Consider the following 15,354-nt stretch of genomic DNA (forward strand, 5'->3'; position numbering starts at 1 on the left):
TCACTGAAATGTGGTCTGTCTTGGATCATGTATCCCAAGTCGTCCTATAATTAACGTTGGCATATGCCTAAAAATCGCTAGTGCTATTATATTAAGCCAGGATTGGCCGAAGGACTGAAATTAATAGAATTAGTGTGAGTGTGGTTCCAAAATGTTTTGTAGTAAAATCTAATTAATTTACGGTCCTTCTCCATCTAATAGCCTAATGAGCCGAATTTTTGCTTGCAAATGATCTAGCAAATTCGAGTTGAAATTATTACCTTAATTCGCTTTTTTATTCTTCCATCACCTGCCGAATAAAAACCTCATATGCCCTACTTCTGAAAAAGTGAATCGGTACAGATATGCTGAAGTGGGCTCGGCCCGAGTCCCATTAGCCGGAACCCAGAGTAATAAGATTTTCTGCCGGACTCGGGAGGAGCTCGGCCGGTATGAAGCCCCCAGAGTCCGAGTCGATGCCGAGTCCCCCGAGTCTCAAACGGCATAGGCCCGAACCCACCGTGTTGACTGGGTACTTGGCAAAAATATAGCTAGCTTTCCTCACTTGTTGGTTAGCTACCTAGCCAATGTTAGTTCTCATCTGACTGGTATAACGGTACGTTAGCTAGCTAGCTAATCAAACAAAACCACATTCATTGGCTAGCAACCTTGCCTGTTCGTTAGCTAGCTAGCTTTCGGCTGACTTGTGTTAGCTAGCTACAGAGGCTAGCTGCTGGACTTTGTACAAGCAAGCTAACGTTAGCTAGGTAAAATTAGCTACCTAGCTAATAAAAATATCTGTTTGCATTTATTGATTAACCTCTGCTTGAATACCACCATATAGCTAGCTATATACAGTAGTCTAGGTTTGTTCGCATATACTTCCTTACAACTGGCAGCATGGTGCAGCTGTGTTGTTGCCAAGCAACCAACCCTGTGTTAGAACTCTGAGTTTCGGCTAAAAAATATGTTCGCATTGTCAGAAATGCTACAAAAAGGGCGCACATCGTTGACAGACATGTGCACGTGATAAATTATACGTTTACTAAAAACTGTTGCACCTATACATTTAGTCAATACGGCATTTTTTTAATCCAATGATCACTTTATGGAAGCTATAGTCTCGTTTTAATCTGAGGTCTAGAATTTGAGCTAGGTAAGTGCAAGAAATCTTAAAACTCAATTGCTAATGACCCTGTTAAGAATTCAGGTATGTGGTTCTTGGTAATGGACAGACGGCTCATGAAGAGAGGTGGGGAGTGTGTTGAGTACCTCCAATCAAGTTGCTTAGCGATTTTTTTATCACGATTGGTGTGATATTGGTTTAGATATGATGATTGGTAGATTTGAATTTAACACTGTGCTTCAACCAATATCTATAGACGCGACGATATTATGTAAACTTTGTTTAAATTCCGCTGTCTGTATTCTGTCATTAAATGTTGTCTATCACTAGCAGCACCATATCACCAAGTAAATGGTTGATGAATAAAGGTGTTTCTGATTTTTTTTAACACTAGTCTAACACTGTAGTCTTAATATGAATTCAAATAACTGCTTATCATACAGCATTGAATAACTTTTGTAACTTTATTCTTGTACATCTCACTTGTTCTGTTTCCCCAATATATAAATACAAAATAAACTCAGCGTTTTATCAGCTCCTTTAATAATGAAAGTTATATTAAATGCATAGGCTATCGTCTACTTGATGTGAAACATCAACATGCACTCGACCGCGGCAACTTTGACAGCGGAAATGATGAGGTCAAAACTTTTTTCCGCGTAGAGTTTCATCTGTGTGAGGCCAGCAAAGCCAACCAACAGCAGCTGGCAACAAGCATGCTGCGATCTCTGCGAGATCCTTTCAAAATATAAGTCCCGCGAATGAAGGCCATACAATAATACAAAAGCCTTAGTATTGGAGTATTTTATGTTAGATTCTCATTTAACATTATAATATATACACGAAAAGTTCATTCAAAACCAACAATTGGTAATCGTTTTGGAGGATGTGCAGGTTTAGCTTGTTCTGCAGGATTTTAAAAACTTTCGAAAACGTATGTAGGAATAAAATCAAAATAAAATCAAAGTTGATTGGTCACGTACACAGATTTTCAGTTGTTATAATAATAATGATAATAATATGCCATTTAGCAGACGCTTTTATCCAAAGCAACTTACAGTCATGCGTGCATACATTTTTGTGTATGGGTGGTCCCGGGGATCGAACCCACTACCCTGGCGTTACAAGCGCCGTGCTCTACCAGCTGAGCTACAGAGGACCACCGTTATCACAGGTGCAGTGAAATGCTTGTGTTTCTAGCTCCAACAGTGCAGTAATACCTAGCAATACAAAACAATAGTACACACATAATCCAAAAAGTAAAAAGAAAGAAATTAAGAAATATCAGAACGAGCAATGTCAGAGTCCAGAATGTAAACAGTGTATAATGGTGTGTATAGACAGTATGGACAGTATATGAAGAGAAAAGGTGTGTACAACAGTAGTTATATAGGATGAGCCATGACTATCCATGAATATTATTGAATTCAGATGTCTGTGCCTTAGGTCGATGGTAGAGGTTTTGTTTAGAAATATGATACCCTATCAACGAACCTATGCCATGCTATGAGTCTTCTGCAGGACCGCGCGCCCAGGGTCCCTGACCTCCAGGGGGCCCCCATTGATTTTGTCCTAATGTTTTAGTCACTCAGATAGCATGTGAACATGGCAAAATGTGTAGAATTGTAGGAAATTGGCTTTAAAACTGCAAAATCTTCCCCAGATTATCCAGCCCTGAATTTGTCCATGGGCTTGACACAGACATAATTTGGATTCTCTTTGAGGTTAGATATTGATTATGCAATAGGACAATAATTATTTTACTTAGGCTACATAACACTATCAGTCATCATTTCCTGCAATCAAATCAAATCAAATCAAATCAAATCAAATCAAATTGTATTGGTCACATACACATATTTAGCTGAAGATATTGCGGCTGTAGCGAAATGCTTGTGTTCCTAGCTCCAACAGTGCAGTAGTATCTAACAATTCATAATATTGTCCGAAATGTGTCTTTAATTCATCGTTAAGACCTCTGACGTCATCATTAATTTGGATTTCACTGCTGTCATGTTCGTACTTTTTTTCTTTGCTTTATTTCTGGACTTTTATTGTGAAGGTTTTTCTAAAACGTCACCCGGAACTGATGAAAACGATCTCGCTAATGCTGCTGGCTTCACACCAGTCAGTTTCGTTCCTGGAAACGCATTCAACATGAGAGAGAAAGCAACGGGTTTTCGGGCTTGCAGGTACATTCTAAGTATATATGTATTATGTACCGAAGTTTGTTTTAGTTATTATAAATGTTTCACAACGCATATGGGTTATGCTACGTCCACGTTTTTGGAATGTCGTCGTGCAACGGGTGCCCATCCAAGATAACAGAGAACGTGAGTATAGCCTATTGTCAAGAGCCTTGTGTCAAATTTGGTCTTGTTTCCGAAGTACTCAAAACAGAGCGCCAATCGTTGGAATAGGTGTCGTTAAAGATCAGCTAGCTTGCTTGCAATTAATTGTCCACACATAGTAGCTAATTTCGGTGAAGTTTTATCATGAACTCCAATTGTGTTTAGTTGTTAATAACTATCCACTGTAGAAATGTGTACATTTCTGGATAAAATTTAAAGGGCCGTCATCTCCATCCCTGACGTGACTACTGGCTTGCCACTGCCTTAGGTAGTTTCTTGCAAAACATTATTCTGAGAAAGACAACCAAGTCAGACCACAAACGGGGTTTAGTTAAAACTGCTAAACTTGCTGAATGGTTATGTATGACTATTTTTACTGTCACACACTACCAAACACACCACACATTCAACAAGGTAACGTTGTGTAACGTTCATATAGTGTTATGTAGAACTAACATGCCTCTCTGACATGTTGAATAAGGAATAATGTACAGTTGAAGTCGGAAGTTTACATACACTTAGGTTGGAGTCATTAAAACTCGTTTTTCAACCACTCCACAAATTTATTGTTAACAAACTATAGTTTTGGCAAGTTGGTTTGGACATCTACTTTGTGAATGACACAAGTCATTTTTCCGACAATTGTTTACAGACAGATTATTTCACTTATAATTCACTGTATCACAATTCCAGTGGGTCAGAAGTTTACATACATTAAGTTGACTGTGCCTTTTAAACAGCTTGGAAAATTCCAGAAAAGGATGTCATGGCTTTAGAAGCTTCTGATAGGCTAATTGACATCATTTGAGTCAATTGGAGGTGTACATGTGGATGTATTTCAAGGCCTACCTTCAAACTCAGTGCCTCTTTGCTTGACATCATGGGAAAATCAAAAGAAATCAGCCAAGACCTCAGAAAAAAAATGTGTATACCTCCACAAGTCTGGTTCATCCTTGGGAGAAATTTCCAAATGTATGAAGGTACCACGTTCATCTGTACAAACAATAGTACGCAAGTATAAACACCATGGTACCACGCAGCTGTCATACCGCTCAGGAAGGAGACGCGTTCTGTCTCCTAGAGATGAACGTACTTTGTTGCGAAAAGTGAAAATCAATCCCAGAACAACAGCAAATGACCTTGTGAAGATGCTGGAGGAAACGGGTACAAAAGTATCTATATCCACAGTAAAACGAGTCCTATATCGACACAACCTGAAAGGCCGCTCAGCAAGGAAGAAGCCACTGCTCCAAAACCGCCATAAAAAAGCCAGACTACGTTTTGCAACTGCAGATGGGACAAAGATCGTACTTTTTGGAGAAATGTCCTCTGGTCTGATGAAACAAAAATAGAACTGTTTGGCCATAATGACCATCGTTATGTTTGGAGGAAAAAGGGGGCTGCTTGCAAGCCGAAGAACACCATACCAACCGTGAAGCACGGGGGTGGCAGCATGATTCTGTGGGTGTGCTTTGCTGCAGGAGGGACTGGTGCACTTCACAAAATAGATGGCATCATGAGGAAGGAAAATTATGTGGATATATTGAAGCAACATCTCAAGACATCAGTCAGGAAGTTAAAGCTTGGTCGCAAATGGGTCTTCCAAATGGACAATAACCCCAAGCATACTTCCAAAGTTGTGGCAAAATGGCTTAAGGACAACGACATCAATGTATTGGAGTGGCCATTACAAAGCCCTGACTTCAATCCCATAGAAAATGTGTGGGCAGAACTGAAAAAGCATGTGCGAGCAAGGAGGCCTACAAACCTGACTCAGTTACACCAGCTCTGTCAGGAGGAATGGGCCAAAATTCACCCAACTTATTGTGGGAAGCTTGTGGAAGGCTACCTGAAACAACATTTGACCCAAGTTAAACAATTTAAAGGCAATGCTACCAAATACTAATTGAGTGTTTGTAAACTTCTGACCCACTGGGAATGTGATTAAATAAATAAAAGCTGAAATAAATAATTCTCTCTCTACTATTATTCGGACATTTCACTTTCTTAAAATAAAGTGGTGATCCGAACTGACCTAAGACAGGGAATTTTTAGTAGGATTAAATGTCAGGAATTGTATTTGGCTAAGGTGTATGTAAACTTCCGACTTCAACTGTATATCTGCAACGTTTGCCTACTGAATGACCTTGGGCTAAGTTCAAAAACGTAGTAAATCTTTCAGTATATGGAATCGGTGGTGTTTTGAACACCTAGTTTGCATTCAAATGGTTTGAACGTAGTGAACATTGCAGATAGACATGGAATTATAAAGCTGGCATGATTTTTACTTTTCAGACATGCATGCATGTGTTCTAGTACATATCTGAACGCTCTACAAAATGTTGCCTTGCTGAATGTGGGCCCCCCCCATAGCTTTTTGCAACATTATGCAACTCTATAGTCTACTGAGGATAGAGCAGTTGTCAGCACAAAGTAGCCTATACTTGTCCTTTGGTTTCTCAGAGGGTGGTTGTTTACTGTGCTACTGCACTAGTTTCACCATTTCTTAAAATATGTCACTTGCTGCTTGGGGTCACACAAAGATCAGAGAGCTTGGAATCCAAACTGAATATCCCATTGACCCGGCTTACATTGGCTATCAGCGTCCTCCCAAAAAACGATGGGCGAGCTAAGGCTGGATTTGCACTTCACTAGAAGTAGCCTACTCCGTAGAGGCTCCGCAAACCACTTTTGACTGCACCGCACACTGCATGGAGGGCTCCGCACAGATTTTGATGCATGGCAGAATTTGTAATTATGCAAGTGTCTGTGATGTTTACTAAGGATAATGCTTGGTGGAGTGTAAACCCATCCTTAGCCTGGGATCCCCAAAATGCTACAGTTTGGATTAGGGCAATTCCCTTTTAAGAGTGATGCTGAGACTCAGATTTGTCCCTTTTAAAATATATGGCAAACAAAAAACAATAATTGCAAAGTTAAACAAACCATACAACTCTAGGTCCCCTGTAGCTCAGTTGGTAGAGCATGGCGCTTGCAACGCCAGGGTTGTGGGTTCGTTTCCCACGAGGGGCCAGTATGAAAAATGTATGCACTCACTAAATGTAAGTCGCTCTGGATAAGAGCGTCTGCTAAATGACTAAAATGTATGCAAAAGGACTACTTTTAACCATTTCCAGTGAAAATGTTTACAGAAACACATTTACTTGAAGAACAGTGCAGATACAACGTTTGGTAACAGAATGATGGCACAAACAGCACCAACAAATATTTGGTCTTCAGATTGGTTGAAACTAATCCAATCCTTGACGAATTCATTCAAATTCGTTTTGCATAAGGCCAAGGATTCTGACAATTCCGACAAATTCAGATGAATTCAGATGACTCCGACAACAAATTTGTAAAACTCTGAGCGATATTCCAGGCTATGCTACACTTACCAAATAGGCCTAGAAAGTTGAAGAGCAGTGTGCACCGTTTTAGGAAACGTGACACCAATACGTAGGCCTACCTTTGCAAAATGTAGCAAAACGTTTAATTATGTCACCATCATTGACAGTATGTCCATATTTGTGGATTTTGGTACCAGCTCACAAAAACTTGTTTGGGAATATTTTTGTTCTTGCCTATTCCTAAAACTACTTGGCTTATAGGCTAATAGTTTTCTGCTATAGCCTATGTTTGAAATGTGTACACAAGCTCAATCGGCAGAATAAATGGCGTTCTGATGAGCTCTGTTGTGGGTGACTCACATGGCAACATCAGTCGTACACATGATTACAGGATGCAGAATAGAGGAACAAGTGGGGAAGCTGGCGCAGTTGCACAATCCCTTTGTTATAGACTTAAATCAAAACAGTAATTATCTCAGCGAAGCTATAGGCCTAAGAGGTGTGTGTGTGTGTCGGAGCGTGCTCGTCTGCCTGAACACAGGTTTTATACACAAAACAAATCCTAGGTTTTTCTCTTCAAAGTAGAGGTGTGCATCTGGTGAGATGAAGTGATGAAAGGACTTATTTAAAGTCTCTTGAAGGGCAAAATGAACTGCATCACTATGTTCCAAACCTGCCACGCGTGCAGGTTTGGATGTGTTCTAGTTGCATGATATTAGACGGTTGTTTCTTGCAGGCCTACATGTAGGCTTGTCTATTCCTTGTGCTTTTCACATCTCAAGCCCTTGCCGACTCTGAAACTTTAAGAGCATTGTTTTTTTTAAGAGATGTTATCACCAACTATGCTTTCCGCTCCGTTAAGTGTTTCCAAGAATTCCATAGATTTCACTGGTGCAAGAGCTCTGACCCTCACCAGCCCTATAGTCATGTAAATGTAGAGCAGTGTTTCTCAGCCTAGAGGCGCCGCTGCCGAGGACGTTGCTGACCCCAGTGACCGGCCCCTCAGATGCTTTGCTGACACTTATTAGGGCCTAAGTCAGTTCTCAATTGCTAGTTTAAATGTAAGCATTCCTTCGAGGTAGAAGGACAGCCTTATGTTGCTTCCTGGAACTTGAAGGTCATGAAACAAATGTTAAGAGACATAGAGAGAGAGAAGCAGAACCCCACACCCTCACAGTAAGTTTGGACCCCTCCCACAGGGGAACAGTGTGTTATGATGCGAGTTGGTGATATGCAAGCCCTCTCTCCAGCCCTGCGTGTTTGAGATGAGTGCTGCTCACTGACAGACAGCTAGGGAGGGTTGCTTTGTGGTGTCTTGAGGCCTCACTGACAGACAGCTAGGGAGGGTTGCTTTGTGGTGTCTTGAGGCCTCACTGACAGACAGCTAGGGAGGGTTGCTTTGTGGTGTCTTGAGGCCTCACTGACAGACAGCTAAGGAGGGTTGCTTTGTGGAGTCATGAGGCCTCAATAAGAGGAGGCTCCAAGTCTAATATCCCTCTTAGAGAATGTGAACCACGCATGTACTACTGTACACATGCATAGCAGGAGAGAAGACTATGATGTGTGTGTGTGTGCTGTGTAGGAACCCATGTGTTGAGGTGGGGGGGGGGGGGTCTTTGTGTCTCTATGGAAACAGTAATGTGTTTTTTTGTAAGTGGATGTTGATTGTAGGCCTATAAGTAGGCAGTGTAGGCTACATGCAGTGCAGTCGTGGTTCACTTGAGCGTTGGGGCTCTACTCGTTGTGAATGAGCTTGGGGGTTCATGCTTTTAAAATATGAGAAACTTAAATTGATTAAAGACAGAATCCTTGAAAGATTGTGTGTGTGTAGTGAGGGGGTAGGAAGACGAGTCAGCAGCCTACTGTCAGTTGAGTGGAGAAGCGGAAGTAGGAACCCTCAAAAACAGCTCAGACAGTGAGGGGGAGTGAGAGAAAGCACGTGCACAGATAGGGCTCTACCTGCCCCTTTGCCCTTCCAGTCTCCAAAGTGCCCTTTTCGGTGGTGGTATAATTTCCCCCAAAATGATATATTTTTCAAATACATTCTTTGTCATTGTTGTTCAACCCACTGCCCGCAAATCGCCGTTAAATTCTCATCTATGCTTCAGAACCAAAAAGCTGCGAGTCTTGATTGTTGACCAATGACCAGCATTGGTGCGCAAAGGCGGGCGCGCATATCCAGATTAGTAACAAGAAAGAACTTGTTTCATTTCCTCCAATTTTGCCTGCCAAAAACCAAGTAGGCCTACATTTGTCATCCATGTAAAATACAGTTTAGCAATCTACTACTGACTCATTTTAGCCAGAACAATACGCTACCTGGCGATTTGATTGATCATGTTTACATTTTCTAATAGGCGTAGTTTGGGTGGCTACTGGCTATAGATAAGCAGCCGGAACATCGCACTGCCTTCAATATTATGGGATGATATTTGTGAGGAAGAACAGGACTACCCGGCTGGCTGCCCTCCATAGACATGGTGCAGTGCAGACAGAACGTGCTTTCCATATGATCCCGCAACCTTTGGACTCCAGAGAAATTACACGACGTACAGTGCCTTCAGAAAGTATTCACAACCCTTGACTTTTTCCACATTTTCTTGTGTTACAGCCTGAATTTAAAATGGATTAAATTAAGATGTATTTATTTTTTATCACTGGCCTACACACAATGCCCCATAATGTCAAAGTGGAATTATGTTTGTAGATATTTTTACAAATTGAAACACTAAAATGTCTTGAGTCAATAAGTATTCAACCCCTTTGTTATGGCAAGCCTAAATAAGTTCAGGAGTAAAAATTTGCTTAAACAAGTCACATAAGTTCCATGGAATCACTCTGTGTTCATTAATAATGTTTACCATGATTTTTGAATGACTACATCATCTCTGTACCCCACACATACAATTATCTGTAAGGTCCCTCAGTCGAGCAGTGAATTTCAACCACAAAGACGAGAGGTTTTCCAATGCTTCACAAATAAGGGCACCTGTTGGTAGATGGGTAAAAATAAAAAAGCAGTCTTTGTAGTTACACCACAATACTAACCTACATTACAGAGTGAAAAGAAGGAAACCTCTACAGAATGAAAAAAATATTCCAAAACATGCATCCTATTTGCAATTAGGCACTAAAGTAAAACTGCAAAAAATGTGGGAAAGAAATTAGCTCTATTTCCTGAATACAAAAGCCTTATGTTTGGGGCAAATCCAACAGAACACATCACTGAGTACCACTCTTCATATTTTCAAGCATGGTGGTGGCTGCATCATGTTATGGGTATGCTTGTCATCGGCAAGGACTAAGGAGTTGTTTAGGATAAAAAGAAACAGAATAGAGGTAAGCACAGGCAAAATCCTAGAGGAAAACCTGGTCCAATCCAACAGACACAGTGAGTCAAATTAACCATTCAGCTGGACAATAACCTAAAACACAAGGCCAAATATACTTTGCTTACCAGTTGCTTACCAAGATGACATTGAATTCTCCTGAGTGGCCTAGTTACTTAAATCGGCTTGAAAATCTATGGCAAGACTTGAAAATGGCTGTCTCGCAATGATCAACAACCAACTTGACAGAGCTCGAAGAATTTTAAAAAGAATAATGTGCAAATACACTGTGTACAAAACATTAAGAGCCTATGCTCTTCTTATGACTTAGGCTGACCAGGTGAATCCAGGTGAAAGCTAGGATCCCTTATTGATGTCACTTGTTAAATCTACTTCAATCAGTGTAGATGAAGGGGAGGAGACAGGTTAAAGAAGGATTTTTAAGCCTTGAGACAATTGAGACGTGGATTGTGTGGGTGAATGTGCAAGACAAAAGATTGGGGGGGGTGCAACTCAAAATTAGGAAGGTGTTCTCATTGTATTGTACAATCCAGGTGTACAAAGCATTTAGAGACTCATCCAGAAAGACTCAGAGTTGTAATCACTGCCAAAGGTGATTCTAACATGTATTGACTCAGGGGTGTGAATACTTATGTAAATTAGATATTTCTGTATTTCAATACATTTACAAACATTTCTGCAAACATGTTTTCACGTTGTCATTATGGGGTGTTATGTGTAGATGGGTGAGATTATTATTTTTTAAATCCATTTTGAATTCAGGCTGTAACACAACCAAATGTGTAAGAAGTGAAGGGGTATGAATACTTTCAGAAGGCACTGTATCCCTAGTTGATATTGGTTGCTAACATGAATGACTTTCAACTCCAAATGCAGGTGTAAAACAGTTTTATTTCTGTAGCCTAGCTTGCATTTTGTAAATGCATCACCGTTTATGGCTGTAATAACAGGCTACATTTGCACAGCGATTGTTCGCGCATTTTTGCGTGTGCATACGTGCGTGCCCGGGGGTCGCAAGTTTTGTACCATTCCTTTTTGGGGGTCGTGAGTCAAAAAGTTTGAAAACCACTGGGATACATGATGGTGGCAACAAATGGAGTTGGGCAACAGTATTTCTGACTATTTTCTATTTTGACTGGAATTGTGTCGGTCATTGTTAGTAAGTGCAGCATTTACTCCAGTTCAAAATAGTTTTGCAAAATACTTTACTCATCAGATTACTGCTTTTCCCTCTTCTTGTAAGAATTGCTCAACTAGTCTGTGACCGCGGCTCAGGACTCTTTTTTTGGGGGGTGTCCTCTTTTTAGTTTGAGAACATGCCACCCCCAAAAGGTCTGAGCACGGCCCTGAGTGAGAGTCAAAGCCGGGGACCGGGGTGAGCCGGTACATGATTCACACCTCAATCATTTGCTGTAAGTGACTCTATGAAAACAGATGCCTCTTATTCACAAAGTGCTCAGGCTGGTTCATGGTGAGAACGTGGAGCTCACTTGACCCACTCTTCACAGAGCACAGACAGAGGTCGTTTTGCACACAGACACGACAACACAATGCAGCAGTGAATACATTGTTGTTGAGTTGAGCACTTTTAATTTTCACCTGTCCCCATGTTACGGCTCTTGCAGATAGTGGTTCCTTGGACCAGTAGCCTGACAGATGGATGGGGAACCCGTTGTTTGACGTATGCTGACTACTCTGTTTGAGTTCTGATAAGAGTTGGCTCTTGGCCTATTTCTTGGCATATGACCGTGTAGCTTACTTGGTGAGTGACTGATTTAATTTGCATGAGGAGTGGAGTAACTTGTTTGTCTGGCAGGGCTGAGTCCACTTCAATGGTCTCCATCCATCCATGCCCCAGGGCTGAGTCCACTTCAATGGTCTCCATCCATCCATGCCCCAGGGCTGAGTCCACTTCAATGGTCTCCATCCATCCATGCCCCAGGGCTGAGTCCACTTCAATGTTCTCCATCCATCCATGCCCCAGGGCTGAGTCCACTTCAATGTTCTCCATCCATCCATGCCCCAGGGCTGAGTCCACTTCAATGGTCTCCATCCATCCATGCCCCAGGGCTGAGTCCACTTCAATGGTCTCCATCCATCCATGCCCCAGGGCTGAGTCCACTTCAATGGTCTCCATCCATCCATGCCCCAGGGCTGAGTCCACTTCAATGGTCTCCATCCATCCATGCCCCAGGGCTGAGTCCACTTCAATGTTCTCCATCCATCCATGCCCCAGGGCTGAGTCCACTCCAATGGTCTCCATCCATCCATGCCCCAGGGCTGAGTCCACTCCAATGTTCTCCATCCATCCATGCCCCAGGGCTGAGTCCACTCCAATGGTCTCCATCCATCCATGCCCCAGGGCGTGTCTTTGATGAGGTGTCCTCTTTCATGCTCCCCTCATTTTGATTATTAAAAGATAATCACGGTTTTTGATACCTTTTTAAAAACATTAAATGCATTATGAAATAATTACATTCAAATTATTTTTAATAGCTTTTTAATGGAAATTCCAAAGCCAAAAATAATGAACATTCAATTGCCAAAACAAATATTCCATCGACTGTCAGGTTCACATTGGGTAGACATCAATAGAAAAATAGGAAATTACTATGAAATAATACAATATTTCAGTTGTGTATTTTCCTTAGTTTTATTTGATGACTTTGTTTTTCATTCCTTCAAAGTCATCATTTAATCTCTGCACAGGCAGTAGCAGTCAGTCAGCCAGCCAGACAACATTATCTCTCTGTTCTCCCCGCACTGTACTGTCTTTAGTCATCCTATTTAGCTAGCCTACCTAAGTATGCTGCAGAGCTGTCTGACAATCATTTTACTAGTTTTTCAAAGTAGATAAGGCATACTCTCACGAACTGTCTCTCTCCCTCTCTCGTCGTTGTGTACTTTCCTCTCTCATGCGGTTTGCGGGCTGCGTGCGTTCTGTGTGTATCTACGTAGCAGGCGCAAAAGTGTATCCATCTCTGTCCGAGCCGGAAAGAAGAGGTGTAATGCATTATGGTCATTGTAGTTAATTATCACGTTTCTGCGCTGAACTAGGTTGAATATTTGAAAACTACAACTCCCTTCAGCCTAGCGTCCCATATAGTTCTTACTTGATTTCTCTCGTGAATGATTTTGGTTTCTCTAGAGAAATGGCACGTTGGGTTTTTATGATGAATAAAGAGATGCTTGAAGTGGAGGTGGAGAATTGAACTGGAAAGTAGCTGCTTGGACCAGATGGTTCTGTAGTAGGGAGGGGCTAAATCTGCTGTGTTTTCACATCTGCTGTGTTTTCACTAGTTCCGATTTTTCCACTTCCGCCAATAAAAGTAAACAAAGTAGCTAGCTAGCGCACACAAGATTTGCTTCTGCATTCCCAGATTAAAACCTTTGCATTAAGCTACTAGATGTGCTCGTGCTACCTGAAGCATGACACATTTGCTTTTGGACTGTAGAGCAGATTATTTCCTTTCTTTTATTGCATATGTTTTTATTAGTGTGTTATTACATTATTGTTATTCGCCACACCTTTTATTTTTGCCATATTGCTGGCACCTTAAGCGCCATAACAGTACAAGCTACCAAAACAACTTTCACAACCATAAATACTTCAAGACAAGCAAGCGCACACATTTTCTTTAGGAAATGTCCTTTTTCTAGTTATTGTTTTTCTGTACTGTAAACTATTCACTTCGTCAGTTCCTTCTCTCAACCCTCACTGTCTGACACAGGGCAAATCTTTACTTGTTCCGTGCATTTGGCTTGGCATTCGCTGCTTCATTCTCTATTTAAAAAATCCAGGAAATGTTGAGTTGTTTGCGTTATCTCAGTGCGTCATAAGAATAGCTACATTGTGTTGTGTGGAGCTTGTATTGTTGTGAGTAAGCCTGTTGGAAGAACTGGGGACAAAGGCTTTTTCATTATATATTTATTATTGCACATGGACAAAACAGAACACAGCCTAAGCCTACACATCCCATCCTACACCAATATGCTCCCGTTGCTGTATAACTGCCAGCTGACAGACCCGTCTCGTGGCTGTATAACTGCCAGCTGACAGACCCGTCTCGTGACTGTATAACTGCCAGCTGACAGACCCGTCTCGTGGCTGTATAACTGCCAGCTGACAGACCCGTCTCGTGGCTGTATAACTGCCAGCTGACAGACCCGTCTCGTGGCTGTATAACTGCCAGCTGACAGACCCGTCTCGTGGCTGTATAACTGCCAGCTGACAGACCCGTCTCATGGCTGTATAACTGCCAGCTGACAGACCCGTCTCGTGGCTGTATAACTGCCAGCTGACAGACCCGTCTCGTGGCTGTATAACTGCCAGCTGACAGACCCGTCTCGTGGCTGTATAACTGCCAGCTGACAGACCCGTCTCGTGGCTGTATAACTGCCAGCTGACAGACCCGTCTCGTGGCTGTATAACTGCCAGCTGACAGACCCGTCTCGTGGCTGTATAACTGCCAGCTGACAGACCCGTCTCGTGGCTGTATAACTGCCAGCTGACAGACCCGTCTCGTTACTGTATAACTGCCAGCTGACAGACCCGTCTCGTGGCTGTATAACTGCCAGCTGACAGACCCGTCTCGTGGCTGTATAACCGCCAGCTGACAGTCCCGTCTCGTTGCTGTATAACTGCCAGCTGACAGACCCGTCTCGTGGCTGTATAACCGCCAGCTGACAGTCCCGTCTCGTTGCTGTATAACTGCCAGCTGACAGACCCGTCTCGTTGCTGTATAACTGCCAGCTGACAGACCCGTCTCGTGGCTGTATAACTGCCAGCTGACAGACCCGTCTCGTGGCTGTATAACTGCCAGCTGACAGACCCGTCTCGTGGCTGTATAACTGCCAGCTGACAGACCCGTCTCGTTGCTGTATGACTGCCAGCTGACAGACCCGTCTCGTGGCTGTATGACTGCCAGCTGACAGACCCGCTCTGTGTTTCAGCTTCCTCTCTGGCTCAGGGTAGTGAACTGAATGGGAGCTCCCACAGTTTCCAGGCCAGGGTACTGTAGGGTACAGTTTGTGTTGGAGATGGTTGCCAGGCCAGGGCAGGGTTTCCTGTTCCTGAGATTGCTGCCTTAGTGGCACTGGTCGCTAGAGCTTTCTTTTGTCTCAGTGAGTCTGCCACCTGGGTTCCCTCCCTCCCTCCCTCCCTCCCTCCCTCCCTCCGAGAGCCAGGCCAAAGCACA

General features: G+C 42.5%; 1 protein-coding gene across 1 annotated transcript in view; it reads left to right on the top strand.

Moving 5' to 3' along the window:
- Positions 1–3,226: 3,226 nt before the first annotated feature.
- Positions 3,227–15,354, top strand: part of sh2b3 (SH2B adaptor protein 3) — a 67,862-nt gene continuing 55,734 nt past the window's right edge. The window contains exon 1 of the mRNA XM_084176963.1: positions 3,227–3,438. The gene's annotated coding sequence lies outside the window, so the exon portion shown is untranslated. The remainder of the gene's footprint in view (positions 3,439–15,354) is intronic.

Source organism: Coregonus lavaretus (genome assembly GCF_964263955.1).
Source record: "Coregonus lavaretus genome assembly, chromosome: 14".
Taxonomy (NCBI): domain Eukaryota; kingdom Metazoa; phylum Chordata; class Actinopteri; order Salmoniformes; family Salmonidae; genus Coregonus; species Coregonus lavaretus.